This window comes from Emydura macquarii, unplaced genomic scaffold (genome assembly GCF_026122565.2).
Source record: "Emydura macquarii macquarii isolate MOO-44397 ecotype Brisbane River unplaced genomic scaffold, CSIRO-AGI_Emac_v2 contig_1253, whole genome shotgun sequence".
Lineage (NCBI taxonomy): Eukaryota > Metazoa > Chordata > Testudines > Chelidae > Emydura > Emydura macquarii.
The window spans coordinates 84,056,374-84,083,803 of record NW_027131390.1 but is presented as its reverse complement, the minus strand read 5'-3'; the positions used below and the strand labels follow the sequence as shown (position 1 = coordinate 84,083,803).

General features: G+C 38.0%; 2 long non-coding RNA genes across 7 annotated transcripts in view; one reads left to right on the top strand and one right to left on the bottom strand.

The window, feature by feature from the left end:
* LOC137154194 (uncharacterized) overlaps positions 1-23,772 on the bottom strand; it is a 242,945-nt gene extending 219,173 nt beyond the window's left edge. For 2 of the 6 annotated variants that reach the window (XR_010920136.1, XR_010920135.1), the window contains exons 1-2: positions 12,680-12,811; positions 6,698-6,759 (exon numbers count right to left, since the gene is read on the bottom strand). This is a non-coding gene — a long non-coding RNA (uncharacterized lncRNA). The other 4 variants (XR_010920141.1, XR_010920139.1, XR_010920137.1 and 1 more) reach the window with 4 other exon arrangements.
* The window catches only part of LOC137154195 (uncharacterized), a 32,587-nt gene continuing 18,086 nt past the window's right edge, over positions 12,930-27,430 (top strand). Inside the window, exons 1-2 of the long non-coding RNA XR_010920142.1 lie at positions 12,930-13,008; positions 19,969-20,036. This is a non-coding gene — a long non-coding RNA (uncharacterized lncRNA). The remainder of the gene's footprint in view (positions 13,009-19,968; positions 20,037-27,430) is intronic.

Here is a 27,430-nt window from a genome sequence, read left to right as displayed (position 1 = left end):
AACATATGGCTTCAATGAGAGTTTTCCTGTGTAAGAGTGATTAAGGACTTCAGAGTCTAGCCCATGACTAAAATAAAGGGCCAAACCCCACTCACTTTGCTCACAGAAGAATTCCACTGATTTGATAGGACTGCTCATGTGAACAAGGCAAGCAAGATTTGGCCCTATAATCCAAACACACAACAAAGCACTCAATGATCTAATAGGACTTCTCATCATTATTAGTCCTACATTTTTTAAACATAATTCTTCTTTTACACATATGATGAAGATAGATGCTTTAAAATGAGTAAGGATACAGATTATATAAAAGTTATCAAAAATGATACCAAAAACTGTGCCGTGATTAAATTATGTTTCAATTCTGCTTTATATTATTATGCTCATTTATATAGCACCATATAGCACATTTAGGTACATTCCTCACCCCAAAGTTTACAGTCTAAATAACCCAAGATATACAAAACAAATAAGACATGGGATAAATTAAGGAGAAGAGAGGGTATTCAACTGAACAACAAGAAAAAAGAGAAATTCAGAATACCTTAACAAGTTCAAAACTATTAATAAATTAAAGAAAACAAGAAATACTATAATCACTTTTTATTTGTGAATTGTGGTTTTTTGTTTAATAGTGATATTATGTAGATGTTGCTTTTTGGAGATAAGACAGTATTAGAATATCATCTACTGTATTTCATTGTGTATTTATAACAGCTTCCTCGGTATGCTTTTTTCAGTTTCAGATTTTTAAGCAATTAGTTTGCAGATGTCACTAAATAAATGGCATTCATTCCTTAAGCAGGAACCATACCTGTTAACCATCTCAGCATATTCTAGCTTTAAAGCTGGGCTTGATGTGCACAGCATGCTCAAAAACTGTACTCACAGTTCAAATGAGCTGGATTACAGACCATGACCACTGAGACCCTCACATGACAAAGCCTTTGTGTAATTAATATGCAGGGTAAAATGCTCCCTGGACGGCTGCTAAAGCGATTTAAATCATGCACATAAAAAATGTAATCACAAATTTAGCATGGTGGACATTGTAGTCACACTGTGCTTGATTGCATAGAAGGTTCCAAGTGTGTTTTAAATGTCCTTTAAGATTGAGATTAGGACTTGTACTTACAAGATGCATATTAATCTAAAACTCAACATTTTTCAGTGTGGGATCACAGTAGGAGAACATTATGGGCAATAGAGGTTCATTCTAATCCCAGTAGGTAATTACACTTTGAAATAATATTCTTTAATTAAATCTTGTTTGCAGTTGATTGATTTAAACACTAAATCTAAAAACCTAAATTTGAGTTTTTATCAATTTTTGATGCTTATTGCACAGAACTTGGGCTTTAATTGATGTTTCTGAAGTTTTTAAAGCTCTTGTCCACCGTATCCTAGCTGAATTTAGTGTAATTACCAACATCATTCTTTCTCACTATAGACAACTTTCATTAGGAGTATGATAATTTTAAGTACTTTTAAAACTGTAAAAGGCACAATACATATTTGCTATGTATGAATGCCAAAATTTTACTGTGGTTCTTCCATAAAGCATACAGGGAACGCTATATGAACTATTTTCAGAGGTCTTGACCAAGGTGCTCTGCTTTCTTGAATATCATTTGTTGCATCATAATATAACAGTGAGGATACACAGCTAACAAAACAGTAACAGTGAATAGAACAAAACAATTATATTTTGCTTTAAAAGTTTAGGTGCAATATAAAGCATCCACATAAATATGGACCTCTGAGACTTAGAATGTTTTATGGAAAGCGCAGATAAAAAGACAAATCATGCCCTTAATAATACTCAGAATAGCCCCAACTGGCCAAATTAAGCCCTGATAAACAACTCCTCTGGTAACTATAGATAGTTACCAAAGGGGTAAACTGAGACTTAGAGAAGGTAAGTAACTTGACTGAAATCACAAAGCATGTGAATACAGACCTGGCTGTAATCACTAAACAACACTGTCCATAAAGACAAGGAACTGACAGCTTCACCTCTCTTGGCTTGCTACCGTGACTATTGAAATCAGCTAAGGAGCCCTTGCCAGCAACCCTCAGATATAAACATAAGGAAGCTGGAGGCCTAGGGTTCTTTCTAGAATTCACTCCTCTCATTGTCCCACCAGTGCCTGAACTTGATGACCTCCAGGACAGAGTGTAAAGCCTCTCTCTCTCTTCAGGCTTTGCCCAAGTGGAGTGAGTTTGGGGAAAGTACATATAGCTATGTTCTGTGGTGGAGTTTATCTACTTTTATATAATATAAAATCTTTGTATATGTACCAAGTCACTGTGAGATGGAAGCATTTTGTGTCTCAAAATAAACAAACTAGTGTCTTCACTCAGGTACTCATCATAATATATGTGCAGTAATCACACATACTGTATTTTATTGATGTATTGTATGTTCTTGCCCTGTGACATACTTTACTAACACAATACTTTTAAAGAAACATATTGCAGCAATTTTGATATTGACGTACTCAAAGTTTTACTACACTACTAAAATGGTAGTAAAACTATACAGATGTCCAGTACTCAAGGAATTATATTCTCTATTCTCTCTCAATATAAGTCATGCATTCAGAGCAACATTCATCCATTCAGAGGACTAACACAAGGCCTATGCACCATTTAAGTTCCACCTAACCCTCAACACAAGGTTTAAGGGATGCATATAGGCCTTCAGGAGTGGATTTCACCCTTAGGGGATTTCAACCCTTAGGGGGCTGGAGCACAGGACTTATGAGGAGAGGCTGAGGGAACTGGGCTTGTTTAGTCTGCAAAAGAGAAGAGTGAGGGGGGATTTGATAGCGGCCTTTAACTACCTGAAAGGGGGTTCTAGGGAGGATGGGGCTAGGCTGTTCTCGGTGGTGGCAGATGACAGAACAAGGAGCAACGGTCTCAAGTTGCAGGGAGGGAGGTCTAGGTTGGACATTAGGAAAAAGTTTTTTACTAGGAGGGTGGTGAAGCACTGGAATGGGTTACCTAGGGAGGTGGTGGAATCTCCATCCTTAGAGGTTTTTAAGCTGCGGCTTGACAAAGCCCTGGTTGGGATGATATAGCAGAGGTTAGTCCTGCTTTGAGCAGGGGGTTGGACTAGATGACCTCCTGAGGTCCCTTCCAACTCTAATATTCTATGATTCTATGATTCTATGATAAGCAAAGATGATGAGCACCCACAATTAGCTGCGAGTGCTCTGTATCTCTCAGGATCAGGCCTTTATAATGGGACTTTCACTGTGTAATGCAATTGCCATATATACAATTTTCAAAGCAACACTCCTCAGAGTACCAGCATAATTTTCATTCCACCATTTTTGTTTTATACACATACATGTACAATTGAACTTTACTCTTCCACATTTTGAAATGCTTTCAATTCCTCATATTACAACTTTCCTATAGATGAAAAAGTCATGTGAATAAGTATATACTGCCAGTACAGCATAAGTACAAACCTGTCACTAGACAAAACAAAACAAAAACAAAAAACCGCGCAGAATAAAGTGCTGAAAATCTGTGTGTCATTATCATCTGGCAGAGATGATCAAGTAATTACACATATCATTACAGATTACAAACATGAAACTTTAAATATGCTTCCACAAAGCTGACCTTTTTCATAGTTTACAATTCTGTATCCAAAACTACACAATTATTATCCTGAGGATTGGACTTTAATTGTACTATTTTGCCACAATCTACATTTCAACTCCCAGAAGCTAGGAGAAATGGGTTTGGATTCAGATTCAGCTCTGCTGTATAATGTTATCACGTACATGTAGTACAGTAAATTAAATTCATGATGCTATATATTTAATAACAGAAAATTCACATCTTACTACAGTTGCATTTGTCATTTGTGGAAAAACAAACTGGTGTGTGGAATGTTTTATTAAGATGACTTTGCTTTTGTGAGAAATGATTAAGTCACTATAAGAGCAACGTAAGACCACAGGACCTCATTCACTGTAACAGTAATATTAATCACACAAATAATATAGGTGTCTTACAGTAATCCACATTCCCTTAAAATATATATTACACATCCTGGGGGCAAACAATAGCACAACTGACTTTAAATAAATCCCTCAAGCCCTGGTGGCCAGAAGAAAATCATTTATATTCTGACAGATTAATGTACTTTTTTGTTATGCATAACTCATGAAAAATATTTACAGCAATATCAGAGAACTAAAAGAAAAATTAAATCTTACTAATCAACCAACTCCAACAAGGATTTTAAATTTCTCTACAAATGTTAGTGTCCTCAAAATTCTTAGCAAGAAATAGACATTCTTCCATCAAGTCAACTGTGATAACTCATCATCCTAGATATGTTTTTAAATTATTTGATGTCAGCTAAAATAAAACCACTCTCCTGGCTTATAGGTGAGGTAGCAGCAGACCTGATAAGCTCAGCCTCAAATAAATGTTTTCTGCATTTTATGGGACATTCAGCTGTAAATAAGTTAATTTTGTTTCTGTTCTAACCTCTAATAACTTGCTATGATAGTTAAAAAAAAACGTACACAATGGGAGTCATTGCACCAAAAAGGCACCTGTGTAAAGCAGATAGTCTGCAAATTTGGACACATGATCTCAGCCTGTAGGTGACACAGCTTAGAGTCCTGGATCAAATATAGGGCTCTTGTTTGTGAAGACTGATGTACTGGGGGGTGATGCCCTTGGTCTCCAAACGTGTATGTAGAGCAGGTTCTTGGTTCTCTGATCTCAGACTACCCATTCTGCTATCCTAGTCATGTAACAGTAATAGTGTCAGCTTCACTTTAAACTAACACAGCAGGATATGTTACCTTTTACATGCTACAATATAAACCACATATCGCTGAAATAGCAGAAACAAAAACTATGCTCATCTTATTTCAGCATTCTTAGGGAAACAAAGTTCTGGCTGTAGTTCAAGTTCTATAATAATGTAATAAATAAATAAACGCACATGTACCCAGTGAAAAAAATATTTAAAATTAATCAATACATATTGCTACCACTTATAGGCCTAATCCTGAATTCTTTACATATAAAAAGCACCTTAAATTTGAATATGCAAGGAATGTAGGAACTGGTTCTTTCTCAACATGTTAGAGGTATATTTCTGAATATGGATTCCTTGTCTCACCTGATGGATGTTCACAAAGCAAACACTGTTTAGCACAATAAATGACAGTAGGCATTTTTGTACACATTTTTATGACCAATTTGTGATTTTCTATAACTCCACTATGTTGCATACACCTTTCTCAGAAATACTACATATTCCATTAGCCATCAACAGGTACACACATGTGCATGCATTTTTCTTTTTCAAACAGATATATTACTTCAGACACTATTCTGATTCTTCTATTTACATACCAATTCCACCATGTAGATCTATCAGAAAAGGGGGAAAAAAGGTATGTAGTATGCATGTCACTCAGTCACTGAACATAGAAAATACCTAAGAGCATTTTGATATACTGCAGAATTTAAACTTGTAAAAAACAAAAAGATGTGGAATCATGCAAATAATAATGCTAGTCAAAAAGGTGTAAGGTTCACTGCCGTATTTAGCAATATACAAACAGATTCCAGTTTTGAATAATGCACAGGAATGGCTTAGGTTCCTAGGCAAATGGTGGTAGATGTAAACATCAAACCCTTCAAGACTGGCCACAATGGTGCCTTTTATGCTTATTCATCGGATGTCTCCAAGGCTGTTGTTCTGCTGTGCTCGTTTGGCAATAAACCTGGCTGGGTGATCAGTGGATCTGTGGTCGAGTCGAGTTATTTGATCATGGAGTGGTGTCTCGGTTATCTGTTCAGAGCTGGGACAACATACACATGGGGAGCATACACGCAGCCAAAAACTGACAACAATTGCATTGTCTATTATTTCTCTTTCTGTTTCTCAACTCATCAAGTTATTCTTAAGGCTGTGAAGAATGTAATGTACTACTATGTTGGTTTAATATTGTTAAATTAAATAGAAAATTGTCCAAATGACTTACCATTATGTAAGACATGTGGCGCTTGTTGCATGTCAAAGTTCTTGCAAAATATGCATCTTATAGTTTACTTTTCCCATTCTTGGAAAAAGATACAGAACCCATTTCATTTCTTGTAGTCAAGTTGACCTGATATAGGAATACTTTCTAGTCTTTTGGACATGTGGATCTCTACGATGAATGCTATGAGAGCTCAGAATCCTTTACAGAAAACATTGAGGTATTTTGTTACCCTAATAATGAGCAAATGACAAAAAGGTATCCTCTGACAGCCACAGTGGATGTAAATCTTCTGGACTGCCTCATATAGTCACAGCATCAGTGAAGCAAAAAGAGAGGAGTTTTAAAAATAAACATAATATCTATTTAAGGCATTCATCTCCACAACCTTTTGCCAACACAGAACAGCAGAATTTAACCCAGCACTGTACATTTTTAACTAATTGTGATGAAGCTTTGAAGAATCACTTGGTGATCTGACACATGAAGCCATACAGAAATGTTTGCTAATAGAGATTGACCTGACATATTCACAAAGTATGGACACTGCTGCATGGAGAATGCAACACAACACTTAGCGAAACTGTCCCAAGTGAGGATGATGCACATCAAATTAATGTCACAATCAGTAAATGTCGGATGAGCTAACAAATTTGAAATATTCTTACCGTGGCTGAACAAACCTTTAACCATATGACTGCTGTTTCAAGGGAAAGTTGTGTCTAAATTCCTGTAAGACAAGACATATATGTTGTATGTGAAAATTTGTGAAACTTCCTCAGAAAGAATAAAGGAATTAAAACTATGCATTTAGAGCCTGTACTAGCAATAGTGACGGTGTCTATTTATGTTTGTAGATATTATTTGGGGGAGAACTACAAATGGCTGGGAATCATTCACAAATGGAATTGGACACAGGGTTTGCAGATGCCATTACCTCCTATAAGGATCACAGAGACTTATTTAGAGCCATGCTAAATATTACCATATTTTCAGACATACAAACAGAAGAAAAAGTTGATGGTGATCCTGCATGTTAAAGTTGGAAAAAAGATAAGATATGTATGGCTATTTGCCATAGAGCTGGGTTGTCATCCACTACTGGGAAGTACGTGGCTCAGGCATGGCACTAAAGCATCAGTACAACATTTACTTGACAGTCATGGAAATGATTTACCAAGACTTCCAGAACAAGTTGTTACAAGTTTGAATGGTGGTGTGGGTCAGTTAACAACACTGGAAGAAGTCTGCCAGCTAAATTTTAAGATGGCCCACCCAGTTCCACATGCTCTCAGGTCAAGAGATGAACCAGAGCTAGAGAAATTAGAGCTTGAAGGAACTGTGAATAAGACAAATCACAGTAAATGGGTCATGTCAATTGAAGCTATACCCAAGAAGAAAGGGGTTATAAAGATCTGTGGTTCTTCCAAATTAATGCTCGATCCTGTTTTAAAAATAGGCAAATACCCCTTATCACATACAAAAGATATTTTTGCTATGAATTGTACATTAGCAGGTGGGTAGAGACAGACTTAGCTTATGCTTGTTTACAGATCTGAATCTTGTGTACTCCTCCCTGTGTAAACCCATAAGGGACTGTTTCAATTTAATAGACTGCCCTTTAGAGTACCATTAGCTTCTCTGCTATAACAAAGATCGACTGGAAGAGATCCCTGGAATTGTTTGTGTTGGTGAGACTAGACATGCCATGAGGTCAGAGTAAACAAGGTTAGGTGTAAATATTTTCAAAGGAAAATTGAGAACTATAGGTAGATCAAAAGAATAAGTTAGATGATAAAATTACTATTGTGAAGAAAGTCCCATATCCTACAAACACCGCACAGCTGCATTCCTTTAAGAAGATTAATAAATTACAAGCAGTTTTTACCAAAACTTGCATTAGTTCTGAATTCTCTGTTTCCGAAAAATTAAAACAGAGCAGCAGATAACCTGTGCATAACTATTTAAGGAAGACAGGAGTGCTAGTGATCTAGCACTTCACCTGAGATTGGCTTGTGATACCTCCCCCCAAGGCCCAGGAGCAGTTATGTAGCATGTTCTACCTGGCAGCTGTGAAAGACCAGTTGTATTTGAATCTCGTTGGTTAACATCAGATGAAAATAATTATGTGCAAATAGATAAAGAGACCCTACATTTGGTTTGCAGGACATTAAGAAATTTCACTAATATTTATATACTTGACCTTTTACTTAATAACAGACCTTCAGGCAGACATCTTTATTCAGTACCACAAAAGGTATTCCCATAATGACTTCTTCATGTTTACAATGCTGGGCTTTGTTCCTCAGCAAGAACCAATATGAAGTTGGCTATAGGAACATAGCAAAGCATTTAAAAGCCTATGGACTGTCCCAACCACAACTGGATAGTCTAGAATCAATTTGCAGAATACACTCAATGGATCTAATTAACATATCTTAGAGACTTTACCAGGCCTCTCTGCAATGCTGATGAGTAACAGAAAGCCACTAGGAATGATCTTAATTTAGCACAAGTATATGAGGTTACTATGAACGGATGGAGGTCTGAACACAGGCGTATTCTCTCCCATTCTACCATTTGAGGGACAAGTTTTCTGTCAGTCATGGGGACCATTCAAACAGTCAACCTGAGAAAGCTGCAACAAGTACTGAAAATGCTTTATGTAGAATATTAAAGGTTAAAATGAAAACTTTAGCATGAACCCATGTTTGGGAGACAAACATGAATAGCCCAATAGAAAAGTTGTCCAAATAATATATAGTGTATCAAATATTACGGAATGCACCGGACAAGGCAACAGCCCATCTTTGGGAATAGTCAAGGATATATAGGGATTGCATGACAGCGTATATATTTGGAATTCATGGGATCTTTCAGAACAAAACATACATTCCTGTAACTGATAACACAGAAAATACTTGCAGTCATTTTGAGCAGGTATCTACATCAGTGCATCTAACTGAGGTCCTACACACTTCGTTTGCAAGGGGTGGGAGAAAACCTCAATGCAGGTTGCCAGTGATAATGTTCAATTGTTTGCTTCATCAGAATTTTAGGAATTCATCAAGTTAAATGGAAACACACATCTAACCAGGCCACATACAATCCATTCATCCCACATTGACCTGACTGAACAGTTCATTCAAATGTTGGGAGAAAGGATTTCAGCCTATGAAGTCAGAAAAGGGCAGTGAGAAAAAGAAACTGGTCAACTACATTAAAATGGTTCTTATGGCAGCACTGGACAGGCACCATCTGGTTTGTAAGAAGCAAGCTGCCAATAAACAATATACCATTTTATATAAAGAGTATGGGAAACAGACTTTCATGGAGACAAAAATGGGTCAATCACAGTAAAGTCTGATGATTTACACAGTACACGACAGAGATAAAATCTGGTGCAGAAACACATCCGTCACATGCAGCGAAGCTAACACCTAACTCTAATTAATCTGTTACAAAAGTTCCAGAATTAACACCAGCAACAATATTTGCAGAACTGCAATGATCTTTAATATGGAAATGGAGCAAAACCCAACTACAGACATCTCTTGAGTTCATTACAGAAGCCACAATTCAGCACAGTCAAGAAACTGCATCCAAAGAAACACAAATGGATCATCCAGGAACTTTTTCAAGCATTACCCATTTAGAGAGATACATATGCCTACCCATCATACAGATAATTTGTTATGCAATAAATTGAGACTATACTTAAGAATGTTACCTTATATTTAAGAGTCTTGCCTTCAGGTCTGTGCAGTATTAAAACTTACAAATATGTTTTGTAAGCTTATTTACACATGACACATCACTGATGTAGGATATTTAGTGTTAAAGTAAAAAGAACAAGTAAAGTTAGTGATTTTTGATGAAGGAAAGTAAGTTATTGGAATAAATGATAGAACTCCCCCAATAATATTTTAATATATAGTAAGTCAAAGGATGTTCTTTCTGTGTGTTAATAAAGTTAGTTTGAGACTGGATCTGAGAGTGATTATTTGTGCGTGTGCATGCATGACTCTCACTACAGCTACCGATTGAGAAAAGTCTAAAGTTACCTTAGTGTTACACAGACTCTTGTTGCCTTTGGTCTTCCACACACAGGTCTGTTTTCACAGTGGAGAGAGATAAATAGCGGGATCTCCCAAGGATCTATACCCGGACCAGTGCTGTTCAACATATTCATAAATGAGTTGGAAAAGGGGATGAACAGTGAAGTGGCAAAATTTGCAAAAGACACAAAATTACTCAAGAGAGTTAATTCAACGTTGACTTTGAAGAGTTACAAAGGGATTTCACTAAACTGTGTGACTGGGCAGCAAAATGACAGATAATGTTCGATGCTGATAAGTGCAAAGTAGTGCTCATTGGAAACATAATCCCAATTTGTACATACAAAATTATACAGTCTACATTAGCTGTTACCACTCAAGAAAGAGATCTCTGTCATCGTGGATTATTCTCTGAAAATATCTACTCAATATGCAGCAGCATTTTAAAAAGCTAAGAGAACATTACGAACCTTTAGGAAAGTGATGGATGGGTAAGATAGAAAATATCATAACGCCACTATATAAATCCATATACGCCAAAACCTGCAATTCTACGTACAGTTCCAGTTGCCCCATCTCAAAAGAGATATTAGGATTGGTAAAGGTACAGAGAAGGTCAACAAAAATGATTAGCAGTATGGAACAATTTCTATATGAGGATAGATTAAAAAGACTGTGCCTGTTTAGCTTAGAAAAGAAACAACTAAGGAGGGGATATGATAGAGATCTATAAAACCATGAACAAAGTGGAGAAAGTGAACAAGGCAGCGTTGTTTTTTCCCCTTCATATAACACAAGAGCTAGTGGTAACTCAATGAAATTAATAGGGCTAGGTCTAAAACAAACAAGGACTTTTTCACACAACACAGACAACCTGTGGAACTCATTGCCAGTGGATATTGTGAAGGCCAAGAACATAATTGGGTTTAAAAAAGAATTAGATAATTTCATGGAGGGCTAGCTCCACCAATGGTTATTAGCTAGGATGGGTAGGGACACAACCCCATGCTCTGGGTATCTCTAAACCTCTGACTGCCAGAAGGTGGGACTGGATGACAAGATAGATCACTAGATAAATTGCCCTGTTCTGTTTATTCCCTCTGAAATATCTGGCACTAGCCACTGTTAGAAGACAAAAACTAGGCTAGAGGGACCACTGGTCTGACCCAGTATAGCCATTCTTATGTTCTTTATCCATAACTGATGGCAAAACTACTTAGTCTTCTTCCCCTGCATTATGTAAATGCATTATGTACCTACAATAATGCAGTCCCCACCTGATGGGCACTACTGTTTGCACATTAGGTGCTTTCCAGGTAAACCCAGTAGTGTGAAAATGTCACACTGCTGTTTAGCTTGATGTCTTATTCTGTGAGGTCTTCTTGCAAATCCAGTGGACATGGAGGAAGTATTTGTGCTATCTCTGGCTTGATGTAACTCCTGACACTATGCAATGTTGTCAAGTGTCAAGTTTGACAAGAAAGAATAAACACCCAGGTCATACTTCTGGAACATTCAGTTCACACAACAGATACTTAAAGACTTTACACAGACTGTAGGGTAGCCACTTCCATACTTGTAACTTGATACCTATCCTTAAATCCTTCTCCTCCACCCACTCAATGCAGATAACATGAAGGTGAACCAGATCTCACTTGCTCAGGGAGAACAGGATTCAGGACAGATCAACTGCCTCCTCCTGGCAGGAGAAGGGGACAGGGCTAACAATAAGGGACACAAAACACATCTTGCCAGTGGGGAGTGGGAGAAGGAACAGAGTAGGAAGAAGTTGAGCCTGCCGGCTAAAATATTGGCCAGCTTTGACTAAAGTTGCTCCAGCCCTTTCTGATTGCTGCAGCTCTTAGTTTACATAGTAATCTAGTTTACATAGCAATCTAGTCATCAGCATTTAGAGACCAACCCTCCTTTAGATTCATGTCTGAATTAATCTTTTTTCTCAGTGTCATTGTAATATGGTTCCTGTCGACAACAACAGCACCTGTATAACCCTAAAGACATACACCACACATTCTTGTGTTACACTGAAGTTTGCAAGGCAGCATGATATGGAGGAACAAGCACAGGATTGGGATCTGTTCTGCTACTGACTTATGTGGCCTCAGGCATGTAAAAATCTTTCTGTCTCAACTTCCCATCGGTAACATGGGGTGTTATGAGGGGCACTCACCTCTTGAAGGCCTCCTTGCAGCTGGGTGTAATACTATTGTCCTTTTCTTGCCCCTGGCACCCCTGCAAGCCAATCTTGATGGGTTTTCCATGGCTTGGTCCTCCAACCAAGTAACAAAGTCCAAATGAACCCCTTCCAGGTAGTAAAGAGTTCAATAAATGAAAAGTCCCATTGCTTTCACTAGGGTCTTCAGCCTCAGCTTTGAACACTTTAAATTCAGCCCTCTGTTCAGGCTCTCAAATAAGCCCAGCCCCCTTCTTGGAGTTTATGCCAGTGTGGCCAGTATGGGAACCTAGGCCCACACACTCCTCTGGGTTCCAATCCTATAAACAGCAGCTACACACTGCTCAATTTCAGTTCATTTCTGCTTCTTTCCACTTGGTGTTTTTTAAGAACACTCTTACCTCAGGGTTAAGGTTCTTAGGTCCTCTCTTTCCCTGCAAACCCAGCTTAAGCGAATGCAGCCAGAAACAAACTGTGGTTGTCCCTCAAGCTGCTTTGGCCAGAGAGGAGCACCCTTCCTTGCCCCTCTTGTTCCAGCCAGGAACTGACCTGCTGGGGGCCTGCTGCTCCTTTTAGCTGAGCCTGCTGGGCTCTCATTGGCTATTTGCATGAGGCCTTTTAGGCAGGCCTGGAGTACCCACTTTCACTGCTCCTCTTCCATCACTTTGCTGCTTCCTGGTGCATGGTGTAGTAAGACTGTTGGGTTCCTGTAGGGAGCCGTAAAAGCCAGGTATACTCATCCATTTATTTCACAGGGGGTGTTGTACTGAAAAATTAATAGCTTTGAATATGTTATACGCTATATCAATGTGAAGTGTTGTTAATATTTGCTAGATGCTACCAGACATGTTTCTTGAATTCACTTGAGCAGTACTCAAGGAGTTAACTAAAAATACAGATTTACACATTTCCTAAGAACAGATGGAATGAGTGTCTCAAAATACAAGTCTACAGTATCAGTAAGGAAGACTAACTACTCATTTTTCAATTAGATTATGTTTTAGGGATACAAAATTGCATACTCCTTTGCTACACATGTTCCCTGCACTTTAAAAACACAGAACAACCCATTATTAAGCTATTAATCACCTCTTTCAATTAATTGCTCTAAAATGACCCGGGGTTTAGGAATTGTGTTGCAATTGAAAAGCTCACTGATACTTGGCAAGGTAAAGTTACAGGCAGTAGTAATTTGAGACAGCCAGACTATTAGCTGCTGTTTTGAATCTCAATTAGGCTAAAGATGGATAATTACAAACAAAACAAACTTGTGATCCTACATTAGTAAATACATTTCTTTTTTACTTTATGAAATTTATGAGCAGTTTTTCAGCCACTGGATTTAATTTCCACATGAAAAATTGACCTTAACAGTATGAAGTATGGCTACAAGTAAAAACTGTGTTGTCAATGAAGAAAATAAATGCATTTCCTGAACACCGGCTGTTAAAGCTAATTGATTTATTGGCTCTCTGTATAGTGTACTATTGTCTTTATACTCATGGGAAAAGTAAGCTCTTCACAAGAAAACTAAATTCTGCCACACTAGCATGACAGCTGAAAGGGTTTTTAATATGTGTGGGTTTCTTGGAGATAAAAGAAATCTTTCTAGGATTGGTGGAAACTAACTGGATGCACCTGTTGGCTTATTGGATGTGTATTTTTAATACCTTAATGTTCTTGAACAGTTAATAGTGTTGGTGGTAGGGTACTTTCTTTTAATCAGATTCCTACCATAGGACAATATTTATTCAAGCAAATGTAAAATACTCAAAAGAGGAGAAATATGAAATTCCCATTTTTAATTTTACAGGAATTAGTTTAAAACTCAGGAGAGATGCAAAGTTTAAGTAAAAAATATTTTTCATGTGTTAGAGAAGACAATTTTAAAATTCATGGACTAGCCAAATATTTGTTGTTATCTCCCACCCAGATTCAGGTCACTATGCAAATGAGTCTCTATAAAATGAAAGAAAATGGCTGCAGGTGGATTCAAACTCACACAATAATATAAATAAAAAAGCTATGAAGAAAAACAAATAAAATGAAAATCAATACAAGTATGTTGTTCTCTAGATTCACTATTAAAATGTTGTACTCCAGAGATCCAGTGCTGTCTCCAGGGAGAGCTGCAGAAAACTGATTTTTTGCTTTTACTGTAAGGCATATTAAGGGACAAATTCTACTCTCAGCTATGCACACAGGGGGTCCCATTGATCCCAGTGGAAGCCCCATGCATATATGAGAGAGTAAAACACAGCTGTAAAGTTGTGCTTTGCAGAGGAGGATCCCACAAGTATTCAAATATGCCATTTACTCCTCACACTTTCTAAGTACGTGTGAAGTGTGTTTTTATCTGCCACTGGCATTTCAGTGGGTCATAGGGCTTCTCAATGTCAATAAGCAATCATCAAAAGTTTTCCAGAGGTTTACTTTGGTTTGGAAAGTTAAAACTTCCAGGTCCAGGAAAGTACATCAGGCCATAAATCTCATTGTACTAGTCTTTATCTCAAGATTTTCAGTCCTTTCCAAATGGTGGATGGACCAAAACATCATAAACATGGTGCTTCTTGAAATATTTTGGTTCCTCTGCTTCTAGTGCTAGCTGAATGCAGGAAGTGCATGCAGAAGCCTGAGAAAAATAAAATAAGTTAATCTCACTTTTTGAGCTTCCAAACAGGCTCTGTTTCAGACTCAGGTGAAAGGGAAGGGTGCAAATGAGCCACCTCCTCAGAATAAAAAGAAAGCAAGGATAAAGTGAAACAGGAGCCAAAATATTGTTAAACCTCATTTAAACTTGTGGGCATGATTGCTGCCCCTCATTTAAGACAGCTAAGAAACAGTTAAACAATGCAGCCCCTGCTGAAAACCAAGGCATATGTGAGTCTACCCAGGAATTAGAACTGTGTGGGCAGAGGGCTTCCTTGAGTATGGTGATTTGTTTGTTTTGTTTTGTTTTTGTTTTTGTTTTTTTTTTTTGGGGGGGGGGGGGGGAGGGAAGGAGGTAGAGAGGCAGACAGAGACCACAAAGGAAGCACCACAGAAACAGAAGCAGAAAACACCAGCACATCCTGACAAGCATGGCAGCATGATCCTAAGGAAAAGCCCAGTGAGCATGTTTTTGCGGGTGCTGGCAAAAAGAGGCTTGTTGCAGTGAGCAGGGATACTCTCTGGTTCATTTGATTCCTCTTAGGTTCAGGAAAACAGGATTTTGTACATTTAATTTTGTAAATAAATAGAACCAATTCAAAGAAACCTGACTCAGTCATCAATTTCTCCTAAGCTGGAACAGCCTGCAAGACCCCAAATTTGGCTAGCTGCCTGGGTTGGAAGAACTAATAGTATTTTCTAGCTGCAAGGAAGGGAAGCAGATAAAGTATTACAGATGGCTTGTCCCTATTTTTTTTTTTTAATTACTGTTTTAACAGACCCACTAAAGATAATAAGCCCCTAAAATTCTGTGGACTAAAGAAAATGAACAAGTCTCTAAGGAAATAAGTGGTTGCATTAATTTGTAGATTTTGAGATACCAGCCTGATGTCTGTCAACTGGGAAGAGGCGCTGTGGTAAACCAAGAACTCACTGCCTTTCAGATATTCCCAACAGAACAAAAACATTCCCATGACAGAGCAGGAATGCTCAGCTATTAAACAGATGATTCAGGATTATGTTATAACTCCAAGAAATCAGTGTGGTCACAAACTATCATCTCTTAAACTGAATGAACAATAGCAACAACTTCCCTCCGTCCCAATTCGATACCCTATTGTACTTAGTTCTGCAACCATAGAGCTGCCAAACAGACTTCCTGGCTTGATGTGGAATGGAGAAGACCAATGAAATTGGGAAAGAAGACTCTCCCAGGTGGGAAGGCATATGAGATGCACTACCATCAGAACTATGTCAGGGGAAAAAATTACAGACTCTAATACACTTAATAGCAGGAAAGATTAAACCAGCAGCAACTGGATACAAAATGGTCCCTTAGATTATCTGTTCCACATTTAAACAGTGAGCTATTAGGAGAGTGGATGGTGGAAAAGGCCCTTTCGAAAGGATGAATCCAAACTAAACAGTTTGGTGGTGACTGGGCAATTAGTGTGACAGCAGCTCTGGTTAGTACTAATGAAAATAGCTAAACACCCAGCTCCCTCAGAGATTTGGATATATAATACCTTGAGACTGTCAGAGCAAAAGCCTGCTTTGTTTCTTTTTTCAAAGTATCTAGGATAATTTATTTCTGTCTTTTTTTGTTATTTTATTATGTTTATAGAGTGAACATTTCTATTTCTTCATTAGAACATCTTCTACCTGCACCTTAAGTGAACCACAACTATCACCACATCCATTCAAAGATCAGTTCTTAAGTTTATCCAAACTAATTTGCCTAACCTTATTTTTGTCCATTGTTTTATTTCGAGGTATACTTTCCCCTCATTAAATGACAACATCCTTCTCATTCCATGAGATGCCATCACACAACCAGACTGTTATATTACCAGAATGTTGTAAGCCAGATACAAGAACTAATTATTCCACTCTATTCTGCGCTGATAAGGCCTCCGCTAGAGTACTGTGTCCAGTTCTGGACACCACATTTCAGGAAAGATGTAGATAAATTGGAGAAAGTCCAGAGGAGAGCAACAAAAATGATTAAAGGTCAAGAAAACATGACCTATGAGGAAAGATTGAAAAAATTAGGTATATTTATTATAGAGAAGAGAAGACTGAGGGGGGACATGATAACAGTTTTCTAGTACGTAAAAGGTTATTACAAGGAAGAGGATAAGAAATTGTTCTTGTTAACTTCTGAAGATAGGACGAAGCAATGAGCTTACATTGCAGCAAGGGAGGTTTAGGATGAATATTAGGAAAAACTTCCTAAGCATAGTTAAGCCCTAGGGAGGTTATGGAATCACTGTCACTGGAGTTTTTTAAGAACAGGTTAGACAAACACCTGTTAGATATTGTCTAGTTATTACTTAGTCCTGCCTTGAGTTCAGGGGACTGGACTAGATGACCTAATGAGGTCCCTTCCAGTCCTATGCTTCTATGAAAATAGTCTCCTTTCTAGACAGGTAGAAGTTATTACATTTCTAGACTGCTGTGTGCAAACCCGCTCTCCTTCTTGGAACCCAGAAAGTGACATTTCTGTAGTACCAAACAGAGGTGGGGCAAAACTGGGGCCTTTTATCTGAACTATCCAGAATGTTGATGAATTGGATCAAATGGAACATGGACCTGAATCATCCTTGGCTTTGATTTTGCAAAACCATCCCAGACTGAGCAAAAACAAACCTTTTAACCAACAGTCCTACCTCCTCTACCAGGGGTTCAGTTAAAATGGAATCCAGATCTGAATTTTGGGTGTTTCCCAAGACCAAAACCCAAACTAGAGCCCTAGCCTCTTCTATCCTTCCTGCTCTATTTCTTCATCCCAAAGTTTACTTAGCAATTTGGTAATGACTCCTCCTATCTGACCAATGGAGAAGCTGCTTCTGAGCTTTGCCTGTTCAGATACAATGTTATTTAAAAAAAAAATTTTTTTTAACGTCCAAAAAGACTGAGGGGATGAGATAGGTGATCCTGAAGGGAAGGAGAAATTCCTAATTACTAGAAATTTGGAGCAAAATCATTTATCAGGGAGTCTTACTAGACTTGGAATCCAAACATGTGAAGTGGGCAGGGGCTGGAAGAGAGAGGGACATTCTTCATTTGCCACCTCACAGTGATTCCACAGTCTTTGCTCTGAATGGGAGAGATGTTGAGTGCTATACAGCTGTCACGGAAACCCATGGAGCAGTTCTGCCATGCAATGGGGAGGAGCCAGGAGTCACTTTAGAGGCACAGGGCCTCCATACAGCTAGCCCATGCCTATAGCCGGTGTTTAGCAGGCTAAACCTGCCTGTTCTGCATAGACGCAAACCCCACTTACACACAATGAAGTGAAGTAAGTAAATTCTACAAGTGCAAACTGCAATTTTTCAATCAACACGTCTCCTTTCTTAATACATCTTCTCCCTCTCTTTAAATAGCCACTCCTGCTACAGCAAACTAGTAGTGACAGTCCTGAGTATAAATGCTATGTTTGCATTTGATTTCATTACAGTAACATAGGATACTTGTACTGAAAGCTTTCTTTATTAACTATTAACTGTTTTAATGGTTAATTCCTTCAACCATTAATACTTAATCAAAACCATGTTTTAAAATCTTTACTCTTATCACAGTTAGTACCTATAATCCTTTTTTCCAGACTAGATGTTTCCAAATCATGTTTAATCTTCCATCTTCCTTCTGGTCAATTTCAAGGTTTTTACTGAATCAAATAAGACATTCTTTAAACCTTTCTACTTGGTTTTTCAAGCTCTTAGTCACTTCCACTAGTCTAGATCAAGCTATCAAAATTAGGTGAGCATTCTGCATTCAGCCACATCAGTAACTCTTATTTTTATGAGAATATCATGACATCTGTCTTATTATTATTTTAATGCATGTAATAATTTAAATGATAAAAACTGCAAAAGTCAGGCTATTTTGTTTTACGGACTATCAACAGCCTTATGACCTTGAAAATAGTTAAGTTGACTCACTGATTTTTACAATTTAACAAAAAGGCACATAATTTTATGTCTAAATTCTAGCATAATTTTTTCAACTTTGGCTAGCCTTGTGAAAAAGGAATTCTTTCTGTATAGATAAATGTATGTTTCTGATGTACTTTGTACTGTAAAATAAGTTTATTCTAGAGAGGTACATTATTTAAGAATAGCATAAAAACGATGCTGCTGAGCTGCAAATATGGTATATTAAAAACTTATTTTAAAGGATTTTGCTTTAATGATAAATGAAGTTCCTGAATATACAAATGACAGAGAGAACATCAATCCACATTTAATTTTTTCTTAAAATGTGAAACCAAAGGCAGGTAAAGAGGAAGAACGGTTAACCTATGGTGACCAAAGCTGCACTTGAGCTGTTATTTTGTATTCTATATTCTTCAAAAGAGCAATATAAACAGAATTATTTATGCCCAGCAAAATGTTGCTTAATTACTTATGCACCACTGTTTGCTTGTATTTTAAGCTCTCTCTACCACCCACAGGCAGACGTTAAACAGCTGCTAAAAGCTAGCTTTAGTCTTGTCTGTTTGAAATTAGCATACTTGAGCTTTGAAAAAACTTTGTTGCCAATTTACATATGCATAGAGACTGATATTTAGAATCACCATATGATATGTCCCTCAAGAGCTTTTCTTATTGCCTCCATCCTCAGGTCTCAACCTAGAGACTGTAAATCTAGCAGGTGATTAATTCTATACCCTTGAGAAACTAGCAATTAGCACTTGCAACCAGTAAAAAATTGTCATTTCAAAACCCTGTTTACTATGCCCATGTATTTTCTATGAACTCACAGTTAACTCTAAATAGATGTATATGGCAATAGATTTGCAGTCATTTCTGTCTCTTTATGTAAAATATAATATAGCTCCCAGCTAATCAACCTATTAAATATACTGAAAGGGATTAAATAATTGACATTCCTTTTTTTTTTAATATGAAATAGCGAGATGTAGCAAGCATGAAAACACTATACATGATGTTTTATGTTACCAAACCTTAATCAGCTCATTTCAACATGATGACTTTGTAGGGTTTACCTGTTCTGTGTCAATTCTTATCTCTGATAGCTGAAATTACCGTACTTCCAGATGTTCTTATGCATTATTGAGGTCTTCTGCAGTAGATACTGGAAAAGGTAAGATAAGGTTTTATTTCTTTGTAGTAGTCACAACACTGAGATCAAAGACAGTAAAGTGCAGTGCTTAGTATTGAAAACTATGATGAACTTAACATTTATTTTCAAGTAGCAAATCTATCATAAAAATGCTCATCAATCTTCAGTTAACTATTTCAAGTGTAATCCATTGTACTAACACTGAACATTTTTAAGGTGAGGGGGAATGTTTAATAAAAATAACATTTTAGTACTCATTAAATATGTGCTAATCACCAGTGTACATAACAAGAACATAACACATTGTAAAGCTATGCTGTTTTAGTTCAACTGAAAACTTTCATTGAAGAAAAAAGGCTATGTGTTGAAATAATTTGAGAGAGTAATTTATAGTTAATAGTTTGTTGTTGTTTTTTTGGTTTTTGGTTTGTTTTTTGGAGTTGGAAGGCCAAGTTTCAAGATACAGCAGAATAAAATCCTATGTCATGTCATGTACTAATGTAATTTAAAAAGAAAACATGCTGCTTCAAATAGTAGTTAGTTACATGTTGTACTAAAGTGAAGTGAAAATGTTAGTCCCTTTTACAGAATATTTCCATAAACCAGATAGAAGCTTAGTGAACATAATTAACATATTTCATTATATTATATATACATATGCATGTGTGTGTATATTCATGCACATGCATGCTCAGAGAAATTAGTGTTTAACTTCTATATAACCCACTACTTATATATTACACACATATATTTACTGTTCCTATCTTTATTAAATTATGCCTGTTTATTAGTGATCCTCAGTTAACAAATATCATTGCCTCTCAGAAAAATCCCAAGAAGTAACATTTAAAGATTTTTGAAGTACACAAAGGCAAAACTTAGTTTAAAGTGTTTGAAAGCTACATTCTTCCAAACTCTTGCTTTCATCTAAAATCAAGAAAAGTAGCGGTTAATGTAAAAGTGGTCACTAATGCAAGTACTAATTTTTTCTCGTTGCACAGTCATTAGTCTGCAGAAGCCTGCTAGACTTACTTCCCACTAATTACATCATCAGATCATCATACTGTTAAAATCAGTTGCAGAGTACTTGTATACAACTAAATCCCTGCTTCTAATTACTATTTTAGTCTCTTTTGCCTTGTGACATGTTGGTGATAGATCATTATTTTTTCAGCAATTTGTTCGCATTTATATGCAATATAATTGGATCTGATTAATTATTATGATTAATGACTGCAGAATTTCCTTGCAAAGCTATTAATACTGGTAGTATCAAATGAAAGACATGGACAAATTAAAGGCAATGGAGTCCTGTTGCTTGTACTTACAACGCCTAGGCTAGAATAACCCTTTGCTGTTCTGAGCTCTGCAATAAATATGGAGATCTTATTTGGATTTCCCTACAAAACTGTATGTTTCTAAGTGATATTAAAACATTACTAATACAGGAAAGATTCAGATGTCATTTTTAGGTGAACTACTGTACTGTAAATTATATATCCATGGGTATATTTTTAAATGAGCTCAGCAGAATTACTGTAGCAGCATTGATTTGAAGTAGTGGTTATAAGACTGAGAAATGCCTTTGAATAACCAAGTAGATTTATCAGTTTCTCAGGTTTTCTATTTTGTTTGTTTGTTTTTTGTTATGGCTTGTTTTGGGGGTGGGGGACTAGAACAAACATGATAATAAATGCAATTAATTTCTATTAAATGTCATATTACAAAATTTCTAAAGGACATTTTTATGTAGTGCATGTTGTATTTTAAATTATATTTTGGCTTAGAAATAGGATATTACATGTAAAAAAAGCAAACAATGACTGAGTAGCTTAGGGGATCGACTTTCCTGCTACCTCTGGGACCTGACTTTAAATCTGGCTTTGAGCAAACTGAAGAAAAATCATTTCAGTCTAATGGCAGTAGCATATATATATAAAAAAAATCAGATAGTATGAGTTCCATGCAGGTGGCAAAAAGCTTTAGGGGAAAATAATGTGTCCAGAATCAGATGTGCTTTGAAAATGTTCTGATTTGGGAGAAGATAGTGATTTTGCTTGAGTGTAAATCTCCAAACGGAAAGATTTTCAATGTGATTTTAATCTGTAATAAATGGCAGCAGCCCTAATCAAACTCTGAGCCAAAATAAGGACATTGAGATTTTGGTTGCAATGTTACTGAGACTTTCAGTAACTTGAAGATTTTCTTTTTAGTCCAGAATCAGAAATATAGAAACGTACAGTAGGAACTCAATATCAAATGAAAGATTTTTAAAACATCTGAGAGGTCTAAAGGAATATAAAAGATATAATATAAGAATGACTAATTTTAATGTTATGGTCAATACAATACAATGTTCCACAACCAAAATTGTGAGAAAAGTATGAAAAGTGCATTGAAAAATTAGCAAGATTTCATATATTAATAAAGCATCCTCTATTTTTCTTTAATAAAGCACTTAACAAATATATCACAAAAGAAGATGGCTAGACATATGAAACCTTTGTTGCCAGGTGTAGAAAGATGCCAATTTGTCAAAGATCAGATTAGTCAAAACCACACTAGGAATGTGTCTAGTGAACCCAAGTGATTTCTCTGCACATTGTAAAGTCATGTTACACAGTTACTTACAATAAACTATGTGTTTTCTCTTGTAAGTGCATACTGGTTTAATAATTTTGCAGCTCATGTATGTGTAGTCTACACTTTAGATCAGATATATTTCTGCTTTGCTCCTTAAGAAAAAGGAAATTAATTTATATCATAAACATCTTGAAAGCTCTGTGTTCATGGAACATGTTCATGCCAACAGGGCCAGATTTAGGGGCAGGTGTGCTAGGTTCGGGAGATGATGGGCTCAGGGTGTGTTTTTGTTGTTAGCGACAAAACAGGAAATAGAATGTTTGAAGTAAAATATTTCATGTGTTCCGTATGTGGATTCATTTTTCACTAATCTCCTAGAATATTCTGGACCTTGTAGAAGCTCATGGAACCGTCCAGACTTTCAGAGAACTACATTTTCCTCAGACCTCCTAAAATGTTGTCAGACATATGCTCACAGGTACATAAGGGGCAGAGAGTCGCCAGTCAGTCAGTGAGATAAAAAATGAACTGAAGTGAAGTGAGCCGAGCTGCGATATTGTGAACCTTGTTTTATTGAGTAATTGTGAAAGTGTATTAGTGTTTTAAGACTTAAAGAGTCTAAGTAGTGTCTTATAAAGGACGTATTTAAAGAGACACCAGAGATATCTACGTTATTGGCCAGTCTTTGGATCTCTGACGCTGTGCTTCAGGTTGCAAGGGCAAAGGTGAGAAAAGTGACCTTTTGAACTAAAGAACTAGGGTTAACATTCTAAGGCTGTCACCTACTGTAACACTATTTAATATTAATATATGCTGGTGCGCAGTTCAATTTTCTTGATGTTGGTACATTACAATTATTCTTAAAATTAAAAAGTTTCTATAAGATTAGAGGAAACTAATTTTTTTATTTGCTTATATATGGCATGAATAAATACAGATTTACAAATCCTAGTGTGCAAATATATCATCTTATATGACAGGAATAAATCATGCATACAAATTGTACATGGAAGTCGTGAAATGGACTACAAATGCAATAAAACATAAGGTATTGTAAAGTTTAACAAATGGAGGGAAGCATTGAAGACACTCCTCACCTGGGGCGCCATTTGGTCTAGGGCTGGCCCTGCATGCCAATTCTTTGTTTCAGAGGGCTGCACTTCACTGTAACTGAAAACAGGGAACAGGCCATGAATGCTACTCAGTATTTGATCATTGCCCCAGTCAAGTTTTGTCACTCAGAATGGGGGACAAGATAATAGGAGGCATTCTCACTTTCTATTATGAGAAAAATGAAACAAGTAGTAAGAAACTAATTAGTAACATCATTAAATACAACATGTTTGAAATACCATTAGGAAAATTAGTTTTGTGTTAAATATTTTTGATGAAACATGTAACATATAGTAAAATTAAATAATTTGCCAACAGGGACAATTAATAAGGCAGAATCAACACAAAGGCTTACCAAGAATATCTAGACTTCCAGGTTATTGAACTAATGCAGAGGCTGAAATCAAGTCATTCAATTTAGAGTGGTTCTCTTACAATCAACATTTTACCCAATCTATGCTTCCTATTGCCATTGGTGTTTACAAAATGTGCCAGACACTCAGTTGGTGTAAATCAGCTTATTTCCATTGGAAAAAAAAAAAAAAAAAAAACCTATATCAATGGGGATTTTGCCTGACTGGAGATCCAAAGTAAACATCACTCTGTTAAATACCCTAGAGGTATTCACTAAATAGGTGGGAAATCTCAGTGTTTTGGTACTATGAGGGGACATTTATTTATTAATTCCCAATTAGAATGGAATTAAGTATACTATATTTTCAATAATACAAAGGGAATTACAAGGGAAATCCTGATTCTCGCATGCTTACTGGAAAATGTTTCCCTGAATTTCAATTTGTTAGATCATGGAATCATATTTGGATCATAGTTAGAGATGGAGAAGGCCTTATTGGATAATCCTATCATTGCCCTCTCAATGCAAGATTGTTCTCTTCAAAATATTTTCTAGCGTTTTTCCCAGTTTTATTTTGAAAGGCCCAAGCAGTGAATTTCCTCTATTGCCGACAGGACTGTTCCACAATCCACTACATCTCATTGTCAGAATATATGATACTCAGCCTAAATTTTCACTTCTTAATTTCATTCCATTACTTCTAGTTATAAAACCTGGACAATGTGAATACATTTCTCTCTTGCCATGGTGTTTACACCCTTCTAATATTTGACAATTATTATCACACCCTTCTTCTCAACTGGCTAACCAAGCTATACAGATTTAGATATTTTAATCTTTTCTCATAAAATCAGTCCTTCTAACTTCTCATAAAATTTGTCTGTTTTGTAATATGACATCTTCTCTCTATGCAGCCTAAAATTATATTGATTTTTGCAGCCATAATTGCAAAGTCATGTCTGACTTGCTGTCTACTATTACTACAAGGTTTCTGTTTGTCCATTTTTTTCCTTCAGTTGAATCTCTCTTTTTCAAATGATTTGCTCCATATATACTTGCTTTCATATTTCATTTTGGTATTTCCCAATCTTTCTAGGTCCCCTTGCATTAGTTCTCCGCTCACAAATCCTTTCATAGTATAGCTTCATGTAAGAATTTTATTTGTGTGTTGTTAACTTGCTCTTTCAGATGTTAAATAAGATCAGTCCTAACACCAGTCCCTGCACTACACATTACTCACTTCCACTCCAACTCAGTACATTCAATTTAGTTAGGGAAGCAATGCAACAGGAGACAAACCACCTATTGATCAGCCAGGCTGCATAGGACTGAACCACCCTCCTGGAGATAATGGGCCAGCTGAAAGCCCTGACCACCCTGACCCATGGCCTCGAGCGGGGACATCCCCTAAGGGCCAACAGCTACCTACAGAAGATGACCATGGATGACGATATAGAGGCATACCTGCTCACCTTCGAGAGGACAGCCCTATGGGAGGCTTTGCCCCAATATCAATGGGCCAGCATTCTCGCCCCATTCCTGTGTGGGGAGGCCCAGAAGGCCTACTACGACCTGACAGAGGAGGCTGCCTCGGATTAACCTCAGATGAAGGTGGAAATTCTTGCAAGGTCTGGAGTGACGACAGCCACCAGGGCCCAGAGGTTCCACGAGTGGAGGTACCAGGAGGGCCGGGCGCTGAGGTCCCAGCTCTTTGACCTGATTCACCTAGCATGGAAATGGCTATGTCCAGAAGTCCACAGCACAAATAGGTTTACCGAGATCCTTGTCCTGGACAGGTTCATGAGGGGTCTGCCACCGAACCTGCAGGGATGGGTTAGCCAAAATGACCCCTCCTCATATGATCACTTAGTTGCCCTTGTCAAGAGACAGTTAGCAGCCAAGGAGCTTTCACGGACTACCGGGAAAGAAGGATGCTGGAGCAAGAGGCTAGTCCCCACCCCAAAGGCTCGAACTTCTGAAGCATCAGGCAAGCCCATGCTGGAGAGAAGGGAGGCTGGAGAGCGGCCTGAGTCCGCAAAGGGATTTGGGAAGGGTTGTAGCCTGAATCCGGGTATGTCCCGATTAGGGTACAGGTGCTATGCCTGTGGGGAGCTAGGGCACATAGCCGCCCAATGCCCAAATGCGGAGGAACCCATGCAATGCAGGCTGGGTGAGCTTGCTGGCCTCTGCAGCCTGGTCTACCTGGTGGGGGTGGAGGGGACCGCACATAGGTACACCCAGCCAGTCAAGATGAATGGCATAGAGACCACTGCTCTAGTGGACTCTGGGAGCGCCGTCACTCTGATCTCCAGGAAGCTGGTGGGCCAGGACCAGCTGTCCCAGGCTAAACACACCGGGATAACCTGTGTGCACAGCACGGTCAATTCCTATCCGACCATTCCGGTCCGTATCATGATTCAAGGACGTATTATGAGAGTAACAAGCAGGCGTGGTCCCAAAACGTCCCTACCCAGTCCTCATAGGCTGGGACTTCCCCGGGTTTGAGTGCCTACTCCCCGTGGGAGATTCCAGGCAGGGTAGCGACACTGAAATCAGTAGGGAGGCCCCCATAGGTTGTCCTCCCCCAGTGTTCGCTGAATTCACCCAAGACCTGTTCCCCATCATGGAGAAATGGCAGAAGATGCGACGGGAGAGGAGAGCTGACAAGCGGCTGGGAACCAGGATCTTGGCCCAGAACCAAAAGGCCGCCCTAGTTGGGAGGCGATCTCATCCAGCCGATAGGAGGGCTACCCCAACTATGGACGAGCCGGAGGCTGGACCTAGTCTCGATGGGGCCCAGCCAAGCAAAGAGCCAGATGCAGCTCCCCAGGAATACAAGACTCAGGGGGAGGTGAGAATATCCCCCGACTTGACCCTGGCACAATGATCAAAAGTCATGAAGATAATTGAGAGAAACCGGGATGTGTTCTCAGTGGAACCCAGCAGGACCACAGAGGCTCTTCACCATATCATCACCGACTCTGGGATAAAATTGAACGTCAAGCCATACCGGATTCCAGAGGCAGAAAGGAAGGAAATTAAGGCTGAGGTCAAGAGGATGCTGGAATTGGGAGTCATCAAGGAATCCCATAGTCAGCGGTCCAGTCCGATCGTTCTGGTACCCAAACCGGATGGCAGCACAAGATTCTGTAATGACTTCTGGAAATTAAATGAGGTGTCCTGGTTCGATGCTTACCCCATACCTCAGATCGATGAGCTAATCGACCAGCTGGGGAAAGCAAGGTTTTAGTCCGCTCTAGACCTGACCAAAGGTTATTGGCAGATCCCTCTGGCCAGAGAAGCCAAAGAGAAGACTTCCTTTTCTATGCCGGAAGGGCTATATCAATACACAGTCCTCCCTTTC